The sequence below is a fragment of the Miniopterus schreibersii genome (genome assembly GCF_964146895.1).
Source record: "Miniopterus schreibersii genome assembly, chromosome: X".
In the NCBI taxonomy this organism is placed as follows: Eukaryota; Metazoa; Chordata; class Mammalia; order Chiroptera; family Miniopteridae; genus Miniopterus; species Miniopterus schreibersii.
Window position 1 is genome coordinate 41,157,367 of NC_138104.1, and position 12,737 is coordinate 41,170,103.

Sequence of the window (12,737 nt, forward strand, 5' to 3'; positions counted from 1 at the left end):
TAGTTCCCCGTACAATGGACTGCTGTAGGTTCAGATCGAATTCAGTCTGTTGCCCTTTCTGTATGGGTAGTTTCAGCAGCCGGGGCTCAGTGGGTTTGATTAAAAAAATATTCTGGTGAGCATGTTGTCTGCCCAGCCCCCAGAAGGGGTTTTAAGGTTTTCCTACAGTCCCCAAACAATAGTCCCTGAGATTATTACTCTTGTATTGTTGTCTGTGTACTGTTCTCCCTTCCCCCTCAGGACTGTGCCCTGCAGAGGATATCTGGGGTTTCAGTGAACTGAACCAACCTCTTTCCTGTTGAAGGTTCTTAACCTGTGGGAGAGGTAGGTGTGCTCCGCCTCTCCTTTCCCAGCTCTGCTTGGCTGATCTCACAGTGAGCTCAGTTCAAACTCTCTACAGTGCACACAAAAATCCCAGCTTTCACTGGTCTGTCTCCCCAATGCAAGCCAGGAAGGTGGATGCTTGTTCAGCAATCATAAACTCACAAAGCAACAGAGAATCCGCCCTACAAGGTCCCGACACCCTCTCACCTGAGAACCGTGCACGAAGGGTTACAAAGTCGGCCTCACCCAAGTCTCCTGCACAGCTGATTTCAGTAAAGCTGGGGCAGCTTCTGTAAGCTATAGTGGCTCTCCTCAGAGCAGGTAAAAATTCTCTAATTTGCCCTCACTGTCACCCCAGGCATCTAGAGTCCTGATCCACCTCACTGGTGGCTCAGTCCCTCTCTGGTGTTTGGAAGGCTCTCTTCCCCTTCCCCATGCCACACAGTTCAAATGCTTTCTGGGGTTTTACACAATGCCTTACAGGAAATCAGAGGGTCCCTATAGGTGGCCGCTGAGTGTCTCTTCCCATTCAGAAGCCCTTCCCTGTGGGATAGCCCTTCATGATTTCAGCACCTAGGGTGAAACTCTCCTGTTCCAGCTGCCACAATTAAGCATGTTGTTTCACTGAGAAGGCACGGCCCCCTCCTCCCAGGCACTGTTTCCCCCTGGCTTCCTCTGCTCACCCTACACTGGCTCTCCTTCCCTTCTTCACTGCTCTGGGTTTGAGATCCTAGCTTTTGGATGCCAGTCCATACTCCCCAGGTGAGGGAGTTTTGTAGCCTCTAAAGTTCAGGCCTCATACCTGAGAACTGGCTTCAGGGAGGACTCTCCTTTTCTATCCCCCCCTTTCTTATCAGGCTCTATGGTGTTTCTTCAGTACTCCTTACTCAAAATATGTCCACCCAGGCAAGTCTCTCTTGCTTTCCCAAGATAGCCATGTAGTATTTTAGCTGCAAATCCACTCTTTGGTCAAAGCAAGGGCACTCTGCTTCTTGTCAGAGTGCCTCCATCTTCTCTCTCCCTGGAGCTTCTTAAATGGTTTCTAGAGATCCCACTTTGTCCATATGCTGTTGTTTACTTGGCAATTCCAATGGATAAATAAAGCCTGGAGCTTCTTAGTCTGCTATCTTGCTGATGTCAATCTCCCCATATTAACTTTTTTTTTTTTTTTAATATATCTTTATTGATTTCAGAGAGAGGAAAGTAAAGGGAGAGAGAGAGATAGAAATGTCAATGATGAGAGAGTCATTGATTGAGCCACAACCCGGGCATGTGCCCTGACCAGGAATCGAACCCCAATCACCTGGGTCCCAGGTCGACGCTCAACCGCTGAGCCACGCCTGGCTGGGCTCCCATATTAACTTTTAATTCTCAAACTACATAACACTATCAACTTCTTTTTTCCCCTGTATCAATTTATTTCTGAATCCTCAAAGAGGATCTCACATGTGCCTCAAATCAATATCCTTGGTAAAGACAGCACAAGGTAGTCCTCTTTACACAGATTCTTCTCCTCTAGTTGCTACTTTGAACCTCACTGTTGCACATTTCTGTCATTCTGTGCCAAGAATAGATTTCTTAAAATTCTTAATTTTCTCTTGCTACAGCAGTGTCAGGCTAAATAGCTCCTTTACCCCTAAGCCCTGCCAGCAAATCTGAGAAATCCCTTATCTATGGATTGCAAAGCAGCTCTGTTTATACCCAAAGTATCCCAACATTTTTATTTTATATTTTATTTTATTTTATTATTTTATTTCTTTGATAAGCTTTTGATGTGCATCCTTTTAACCATAGTGAGTTGGACCTCATCTATCTTATGGGGCAGCTCCACTCATATTGTTAGAACAAATTAACAAATTGAGCAGATTCTAAGGAATAAAAATTTATTTTTCACTGTTTTGAAGGCTAGGAAGTCCAAGATCAGGATGACAGCATGGTTAGGTGAGGGTTCCCTTCCAGATCATAGACTTCTTGTTGTGTTTTCACATGGTAAAGTGGGGCAAGTGAGTTCTCTGAGTTTTCTCTTAGAAAGTTATTAATCTCATTTATGAGGGCTCTGCTCTCATGACCTACTAGCCTTCAAAAAGCCCTACATAATAATACCATCGCATTGGGCATTAGGATTTCAATACATAAATTTAAAGGAAACAGAAGCATTTAGAACACAGAATCATTTGAAATGCTGAGTTTGGAATACTCACTTTTTCAACCCATCCACTCTCTTCTTTACAGTCCAGCCAATGCTCCACCCCCCACCACCCAAGAGAAAAATCTCTCCCACTCCCAGCTACAAAACATATGTTATCTACCAGTTGAGTGTTATAGGTCTTCATGTAATTTAGGTAAGTTGTTTCTTCTATATTAAGTATGCCTAGACCCACATGTATCAGCTAAAAGTGCCATGATGTAATCACAACAGGCTCTTCTACTATTCCCAAATGAAGAGAGCTATTAATGTGACTTGTTAAGATTTTGAGTTATTAACCTATTCTTTCTCATTCTATTTCCCTTCTTCTCTTCTCTTAATACATGGAAACAACTTGGCTTTCACTGCCTTAAGAGAAAGAGGTGGCAAGGAACAAAACAGATACAGATTGAAATTTTTTTCTGATATTGGGATTCTCAAATTGTAAATGCTTAGAGGAGGAAGCTGGAAGCTGGAGTAGCTGAGGAAGATTCCTTGCTGCCATGCGGCTTGGTATGCTTAAAGGACCATGGGCTGCTATGTATGCCTGAAATACCGGAAATGCGGAAATGCAAATTTGGAGAAACTTTGCCATCTCAATGTTTGGCTGAATTAAGCTCCTAATTAAAATGGTTGTACAACTGGCTGGAGTAAGCATGCAATCGGTAATTTGTTCTGGGTAACCATATGGTTCACCTCAAAGTATCCTAAAGAAAATTGGTATTAATTAATCTCTGACCTAGTGTCCAAGAGTTCAGTTTCAGCTTACCAGCGCAAAAACAGAATGGAATTCCAGTCAGTCAAGAGAAGATATAGTAACATCTTTTGCTGTTGTTGGATGGGTAGTCAAAGAAGGAGAGTTCTCAATAAGATGGAGGACAGAAGTCAGGTCAAGGCAACCCTTTTAGGATGACCTTTCTTTTTTTTTGAGAAGCCCTCAGGCAGGCAGTTTTTCTTATCAAACCTATCTCCAGAAGAGCCTCAACTGAAGACACCACTGGGAAATGAGGAAGCCCTGCAGAAGATCTGTGCTCTTACAAATGAACTTGCTAATTTCAGAGCTCAGATTACTAAAATTTTAACACTGCAAGAACAACAATATCTCACTGCAGTTGATATATTTTTTAATTTTTAAATTAAATTTATTAGGGTATGATTGGTTAATCAGATCATATAGGTTCCACCCTGGCCAGGTACTCAGGTGATTAGAGTGTCCTCCTCATATACCAAGGCTGTGGGTTCGATCTGGGGTCAGGACACATACAAGAATCAACCAATAAATGCATAAATAAGTGGGACAACAAATCCATGTTTCTATCTCTCTCTTTCCCCTCTTTTCCTCCTTTCTTTCTAAAATCAATAAATAAATTTTAAAAAATTATATAGGTTTAAAGTTCACTGCAGTTGATTTAAATTCTACCACCTCTGTTAACCTAGTGCCACCTTCTGTCCCACCTACTCTATTTCTGCCACCTCTCCCTTCATCAGCACTCCACGAAAGTATATCTGCTATTGATCTGATCAAAGAGCCAAGAGAAAAAAAGCTCTGTGCTGTAAATATTTTCAGTTAGAACAGCCCCCCCAAAACTTCATGTGTTAAATATGCTATATATCCTTAAAGAGATGAACAGTGTAAAACTTCGGTCAGTAAGAACGTCAGAACAAGACATAAAGCCCAAACCTATAGATGTTACTGACCCTCATCTCCCCACAGAAACACCATTTGGCAACTACCTACTGGGCAAAATAATTTTTGTGGGAGTTTCAGGATTCAGGTAAGAATTTATGACACCTCAATGGAGCCTGCAGCCAAGGAGAGCTACTTTGAAAAGGTAGGCCTGTGCTCCGGCAAGAAGACCCACCAATCACAGATCCAAATGCAGACCTGGAAGCAGCACAATACCTAGGTGGATTTGGCTGCAGCTTTACATGCCCAAGGTGACAGAGGAAGTACTATATGCCTTGGGACCCAGTAGGAACCACATTCACTCACATCCCTGTGATATACCTGCTGATTACAGACCTGACAGTAGACTCAGAAGCAGCCCTATGGCCCAGAGCCAACCCACTTGATTGCAGTCCCAGAGAGAGGCAATCTGACCTTATACCTGACTATGGAACTGAAATCAAGCCTGTGATCTGACTTTATCCCCACTAGGATAAGACTCATGGAAGTCCCATCTGCTAGGTACCAGGCAGGAGCCATGCTTACTTATGACTCTGACAGCAAGCCTGCTGACTGTGGACCCAGAAGCACTCTCACTGCCTTTAGACCTGTTTTCATTACTGCTTTGCATGCAGTCTTGGAAGGAACCCTGTCCACTCATGGACCTTGCTCCAAACCTGCTGATAGACATGGTTCCAGGCCCACCCACCTATAACCTGATGTCCCTACCGGAGGATCCTGGCAGTAGGCCTACCCATGGAAAATACCAACAGGATCATTCACATATCCTGTCAGCTGACAATTCCAGAATCTCTGGACAGGCTGAAGGTGAAAGTATTCACCTGCCAAAGCCAGCATGTTAAAATCAAATAACTAGAAGACTGCTTTTTCAAATGCACAGACACAAACACAAGGCTATAAGGATCTCAAAGAACCAGGCAAACATGATACCACCAAAGGAAGCTAATACAGCTCCATTAACTGGCTCTAAAGAAATGGAGATTCATAAACTGTTTTAAAAAGAATTCAAAATAATTGCCTTAAAGAAGCTTAATGAACTACAATATAACACAGACAAGTAAACACAATCAGGAAAACAACATATAAACAAACTAAAAAGTTCAATAAAGAAGTAGAAACCATAAAAAAGAACCAAATAGAAATCTTCAAGCTGAATATTGCAACAACTAATCTGAAATTTTCAATAAAGAGCTTCAACAACAGACTTTATCATATATAATAAAGAATAAATAAACCCAGAAAAATTTATTTGAAAATGTCCATTAGAGGAAAAAAAGGAAAAAAGAATGAAAATAGTAAAGAAAGTCTATCAGCCTCTTTGGACATCATCAAATAACCACTATATAGATATAGATAGATAGATAGATGATGATAGATAGATATAGATAGATGATAGATAGATAGATGATAGATAGATAGATATAGATAGATAGATAGATAGATATAGATAGATAGATAGATAGATAGATGATAGATAGATAGATAGATAGATAGATAGATAGATAGATAGATATAGATGATAGATAGATGATAGATAGATAGATGATAGATGATGATGATAGATAGATGATAGATAGATAGATAGATAGATAGATAGATAGATAGATAGATAGATAGATAAAATGGATTTCCTAGAAGGATGTGAGAGAGAGAGAGAGTCAGAAAGGGCAGAAAGATTATTTGAATAAATAATGTCTGAAAGTTCCACAAATCTAAGATCTGAAATGTATATCCAGATTAATGAAACCCAGAAGATCTCAAATAAGAAGAATCAAAAAATATTCACACTGAGTGCATTATAATCAAACTGTCAAAAGTGAAAGACAAAGAGAAAAAATTTAAAGTTGCAAGAAAAAAATAACAATTCATGTACAAGGGTACCTTTACAAGACTCAGCAAATTTCATTAAAACAGAAACATAGACAATTGGAACAGAATCAACAGTTCAGAAATAAACTTAGGCATATATGGTAAACTAATATTTGACAAGGAAGCCTAGAATACTCAATGGAAGAAAAACAGTCTCTTCAATAAATGGTCCTGGGAAAATGTAATATTCACATATAAAAGAATGACCCTAAACTACTAACTTACATTATACACACACACACACACACACACACACACACACACACACACGCACACACACACAGACGCATGCACAATCACCTCTAAATGAGTTAAAGACTTAAACATAAAGCCTGAAACTATAAATGTCTTAGAGGATAACATAGGGAAACAATTCCTTGACAATGATCTTGACAATAATTTTTAAGACAACACCTATACACAAGGAACAAAAACAAAACAAGTAGGGCTACATCAAACTGAAAGGCTTTGCACAACAAAAGAAATTATCAAAAATGCAAAAGTAACATGGATAAGAGGAGAAAGTATTTGCAATTTATCTTATGAAGGGTTAATATCCAAAATATTTAAGGGACTCCTCCAACTAAATAGCAAGATCAACAACAAAAAACCTGATTAAAAATGGGCAAAGTACCTGAATAAGCATTTCCCCAAAGACAAACAGCCAACAGGTATATGTAAAGGTGCTCAATATCATTAATCACCAGGGAAAGGCAAATGGACACCACAATGAGATATCATCAGGCGAAAAGGACAAGTGTTTGCAAAAACGTGGAGAAAAGAAAATACTCACATAAATTATCGGTAAGAATGTGAATCAGTGCAACTACTACCAAAAACAATATGGAGGTTACTGAAAAAATTAAAAATAGAATTTCAAATTGATCCAACAATCCCACTCTGGGTATATATTCAAAGTAAGTGAAATCTGGATCTCAAATAGATATCTTGATTTCCATTTCATTGCAGCATTATTCACAATAGCCAATATATAGAAACAATCTAGATATCCATGTATGGATGAATGAGTAAAGAAAATATAGTATATACATATAATGGAATATTATTCAGCCTTCAAAAAGAAGGAGATTCTGCCATTTGCAACAACATAGATGAACCTGGAGGATATTATAGTAAGAGAAATAAGCCAGACAAAGAAAGACAAATGCTGCATGATCTCATTTCTGTATGGAATCTCAAATAGTCAAACACATAGAAGCAGAGATTATAATGGTGGTTTCTGGGGGTTGGAGGACAGAGGAGCTGGGAGGGTGTTGTTCAAAGAATGCATTTTCAGTTATGCACAATAAATGTGTCTTGAAGATCTCCTGTAAAACATAGGGTCTATGATTAACAATATTGTATTGTGTACTTAAATTTTTTCTAAGAAAGTAGATCTTAGACTATGTACTTTTACCACAAAAGGAAAAAAACATAACAAAAACAAAGGGAGCAAGAGAAAACTTTTAGAGGTGATGGATAAGTTGATGGCTTTGATTTTAATTGTTTCATGGGCATATACTTACGTCTAAACAGTTTTAAATATCTATAACTCTTTGTATGTTAATCATACCAAAATTTTTAAAAAGTGCAGAAGTTCTGAAAGTTATATTAAATAATGCATTTAAAGAATTTAGCACAGTGTTCAACACATAATAAATATTTAAGTATCAGTTATTAAAAAACAACAACACTTACGCACACATTTTTTGTGTGTGTGAACAAATGTTTTGATTTTTCTTGGAGGTTTACCTAGGAATTGTATTTCTGGGTCATATGGTAACTCTCTGTTTAACATTTTAAGGAGCCACCTAGTTATTTCTAAAGATATTGCATAATATTACATTCTCACCATCAATGTATGATATTTTCTGTTTCTCCAAATACTTGCCAAGCCGGTTATACCCTGTGTGTTTGTTTTAGCCATCCTATCAGTGTGAACTATTATTTTATGGTTTTGTTTTCATTTTTCCACTGGCTAATTATCTTGAGCTTATTTTCTTGTGCCCATTGACATTTGCATATGTTGTTTGGAGAAATATCTATTCAAATCTTTTGCTCATTTTTAAATTGAATCATTTCTCATTTTACCAATGAGTTATATTTAAAAAAAATATTTCGGATACAAGCCACTTATGAGATATCAGATTTACAGTCTGCAGGGTGCACTTTCTTTTTCTTCATAGTGTACTTTGCAGTACCATATTTTTGTAATTTTGATGAGGTATATTTTTTTTTCCTTTTGTCACTGTGCTTTTGGAGTCATTTCTAAGAAAGCATTGCCTACTAGAGGTCATATAGATCAACTTCTATATTTTAATCTAAGAGAGTTATAATGTAATTTCTTACATTTAGGTCTATAATCCATTTATTTTTATTTTTATTGCAGTAAAATATATATCACACAAAATTTAACATTTTAAATATCTTAAGTGAACAATTTTTAAAAAATATATCTTTATTGATTTCAGAGAGAGGAAGGGGGAAGGAGAGAGAGAGATAGAAACATCAGTGATGTGAGAGAGTGACTGGGGATCAAGCCCGCAACCCGGGCATGTGCCCTGACAGGGAATTGAACCATGATCACCTGGATCACAGGCCAATGCTCAACAGCTGAGCCATGCAGGCCAGGCCTTAAGTGAACAATTTAATGGAATTAAATATATTCACTTTGTTGTGCAACCATCACTACTATCCATTTTCTAGAACTTTTTATCAGCCCAAACTGATTCCCTGCTATACCCATTAAACATTAACTTCTTATTACCCCCTGTCCCAAAGCCTTGGTATCTACTTTTCTACTTTCTGCCTTTATGAATTTGATTATACATACTTCATATAAGTGAAATCATACAGTACTTACGTTTTTGTGACTGATTTATTTTATTTAGCATCACTCAAATGTCATCCATGTTGTAGCATGTGTCAGAATTTATTTGCTTTTTAAGGTTGAAAATTATATATATATGTATATATATCAATAATGTGAGATATATCACATTTTGTTTATCCATTCATCCATTATTGGATATTTGGGTTGTTTCTACTTTTCGTCTACTGTGAATAATGTTACTATAAACATTGGTGTATAAATGCCTGTTAAATTTCCAGCTTTAAATTGTTTAGATATAGACCTAGAATTGGAATTGCTGGATCATAGAGTAATTTTATTTTTTATTTTTTGAAGGAAACAATATACTCATTTTCACAGTGATTGCATCATTTTACTTTCCCACCAATAATGCCCAAGTGTTCCTTTGTCTCCACATCCTTGCCAAGTCTGTTACTTTTGTTTTTTTAATAACCATCATGATGGGTGTAAAGTGATATCTCATTATAGTTTTGACTTTCATTTCTTTAATGATTAGGAATATTCAGTATATTTTCATGTACTTATTGGCTGTTTGTATATTTTTTTGGAAGAAGTGTCTAGTTAAGCCTTTTGCCCAGTTTTGAATAGGGATGTTCATGTTTTTTTTCATTGTTGAACTATAAGAGGAGTTTTAAAAATGCATCTTGAATATGAATCCCTTATCAGATATATGAATTACAAATATTTATCCGATTCTGTGGATTATTGATTAATTCTCTAGATATGATCCTCTGATGAACAAGTTTTTAGTTTAATGAAATCCAAATTATCTCTCTTTCTTTTGTTGCCTGTGCTTTTGGTGAGAAATCATTGCCAAATCCAGTATCATGAAATACTTCATATTCTTTCTACTAAGAGTTTTAATGTTTTACCTCTTCATTTTAAATCTTTGATCCAGTTAGAGTTAATTTTTCTATATGATGTAAAATAAGGATCCAGTTTCACTTTTTCCATTTGCATCCATTATTGAAAGTTAGGTATTAAAGTATTTTAATATTAGTATAAAACTGTATATTTATCCCTTCAATCAGTGTTTACTTTGTATATTTTGGATCTCTGATGTTTTTTGAATCTATATTTATCAGGTATATTGGCCTGTAGTTTTCTTTTCTTGCAGTGTTCTTATCTGGCTTTGGTATCAGGGTAATGCTGCACTCATAAAATGAGTTTGGGAGCGTTCCTCTCTTCTTGCTGAAGTCCTTGGGTGTCCTTGTGCTGGGGTGGGTTGAAAGCCTGAAACAGGTTAGTTAGCTTAGCACTGGGCCCTCCTGGGTCCTACGGTTCACATGTGCCCCCCTGGAGCCTGGGTCGCAGGCACTGAATGGGAGCCTGAGACTACAGGAGCCACCCAGGGCCACAGGAGCTAGCCAGTGCTGACATATGCTGGGAACCTGCCAGATCCCAATGGAAGCCTGTTGCCACGGGAACAGCCCCAAGCCATTAGACCTGAATGGTACTGGGGTAAGCTTGGAAACTGCATTCATGAGAACCCATCAGGAACCTGGTGCCAGAGGCATCAGCTAGCTCTGTGGTGGGCAGGGATGCTGGGGCCACTGGAGCCCCCTGGAACCATGAGAATCAGAAAGTGCCAGAGTGGAGTGGGGGCCTTGATTCATGGGAGTACTCTAGGATCTTGGAACCATAGAATCCCGTGGCCACTGGTCATGTGGAACTGCAGGAACTGGCCAGCTGTCTGGTGGGCCAGAAGCCTCAGTTTGTAAGATGATTGGGGCTATGAGAATTGCCTCAGGTTGGAGTAGGCAGGCACAAGGTGAATGGGGATTTGGGTTCATGGAAACCCGCTGGATCTGATGCCAAGGACTCTGTTTAGGGCTGCTAGAGCTGCCTAACGTCCCTGTAGTCAACAAGTGCCAGGGTGAATGGCTGGGGAGGAGGGCGGTGCTGGGTTTGCAGGAGCCAGAAGAGAGCCATCTAGAACTGCAGGAGCCTCCTAGTGCTGGGATGGGTCACTTTGGGGTCTGTGGTGAAGTTGAGCACTCACTTTACTCTCCTCCCAAACAGTGTCTTCTTTGAAGTTGGGCTGTTTGGGTTTGGTGGAAAGGTAATGAAGTAGTGTGACTATCTTTCATACCCTCCTTCATTTGTCCTTTCTTATTTGTGTGCTTCACCCAGGTGATGTGATCCCTCGCCTGGAATCTTCACTTTTGTTAAGGTATTTTTGTGCATGTATAGTTTTTCAAATTGATGGTGGAAGGGGGCATAGGGGAGCAAGCAATATACATTTCTGTGTTGCCATTTTGCTGATATTATTGTCCTAAAAATCTCCTTCTTTCTGATATTGTCCCTTCAGGCCTATTTTAAAATAAAACTACTTGTTCTCTGATGGCCAGAACCTCTATGTGACCCAGTTTTGGTCAGTTCTAATTAGTTATGATCCAGATAATAGTATTCAACAACTCAAATAGATACTGACCTTAGTATATTGAAACCAGGCTCTTTGTATGAGGGATTCTATGACCTTAGATAAAATGTGAATTTAGCAAATTCCATTGGACTTTGTAGAGAAGAGGCCATCAAATTCTGATTCTCTATCACTTGGAATATTGTCTTAATTATGTAGGCCTGAATTTGAAAGAGATCTCATAAACTTAGCCTTTATTTATGTATGCCACTAGGGCCTAAGACACAGATCCTTAATAAATGTTTATGACAGATATATCTTTTGAAGAATATTACTGTGCTTGTATCCTTTAACATGAATTCATGTGAGATTTCCCATATTTTGCTAGATGTGCCCATTTCTCTCATTGTGTATGCCCTCTGTGTGTGTGCGTGCATCTTTGTGTGTAAGGGCAGGATCAGGATTAGAACAGGAATGCAAAAAAAAATAAGTGCCAAAAACTTTTAACATGTATAAAAGGATTGTTTTTTCTAGTCTGTAGCAGGCAATAATCTTGAAAAACAAGTATTGTCAAGAGAGTAAAAAAAGCCATCAACACTTTTTAAAATGTTTTCTTTGACACATGGTGAGCCAGGTTGGTAAAATAGGAAGTTTATGTAGTATGGTCCATAGACTAGGGAGATCATTTGTTCATCACTCAAGTTGTGGCTTAGCGTCTCCAGCAACAGCATACATGATATAAAGCAAGTCCAACACAAAGAGGAAAGTAACTGGAAAACCTGTCCCTCTATTTCGTATGACTGTAATAAGAGGACAGAATGATGACAACTGAGGAAACATGTTTTATGGTCTTTTTATCTTTTCCTGGACCAGAGTGTCAGGGTAAGAGTCCTGTTAGAGAGCTTAAGAAAAGGAAAAAAATCTAAAATCAGAGGAGTTTTAGTTATATCCCTTCTAGGAGGATTCTTTGTCAGTGTTACCTCTCTATCAAAATGGGACAGTGCCCTAAGCCTCTGCAGCGCTCCATTCTGACTCTTCAGATCTGCTCAGATGTTGGCAGTTCAGCCAGGTGATAGCCCGAGCACAGTTCAAATGCAGCTATGCAGTGGTAGCTCTGGGTCTCTCTCTGGATAGCACACATATCTCTCCTAATAGTACCTGATAAAAATGAAGCAAGCCCAACCGGACCATCAAGAAGATGGTATTCAATCTCTGCTTGCCTGACCAGGTATTACTCTGGATATGATCTCCCTATCGATGACATCTAGCTGTGACTGGAGCATTGGCAGGCTCTGCTGTGATAGGTCCTTTGATCTTTCTTTTCCCACTGGCTCACACTTCAATTTAACTTTACATGCCAAGCTAAGCTCTGGGGACAAAGGTTTATGTAACTCTACTTCAACACTGGTTTGGATAAGGCATAAATTTAAACACCCAT

The 12,737-nt window shown here is 38.6% G+C and overlaps 1 pseudogene across 1 annotated transcript; it reads left to right on the top strand.

The window, feature by feature from the left end:
• Positions 1 to 440: 440 nt before the first annotated feature.
• Positions 441 to 3,644, top strand: LOC308550937 (mitochondrial fission regulator 1 pseudogene; annotated as a pseudogene). The gene is made up of 3 exons: positions 441 to 596; positions 2,966 to 3,022; positions 3,127 to 3,644. The product of its transcript is annotated as a mitochondrial fission regulator 1 pseudogene (transcript).
• Positions 3,645 to 12,737: the final 9,093 nt, after the last annotated feature.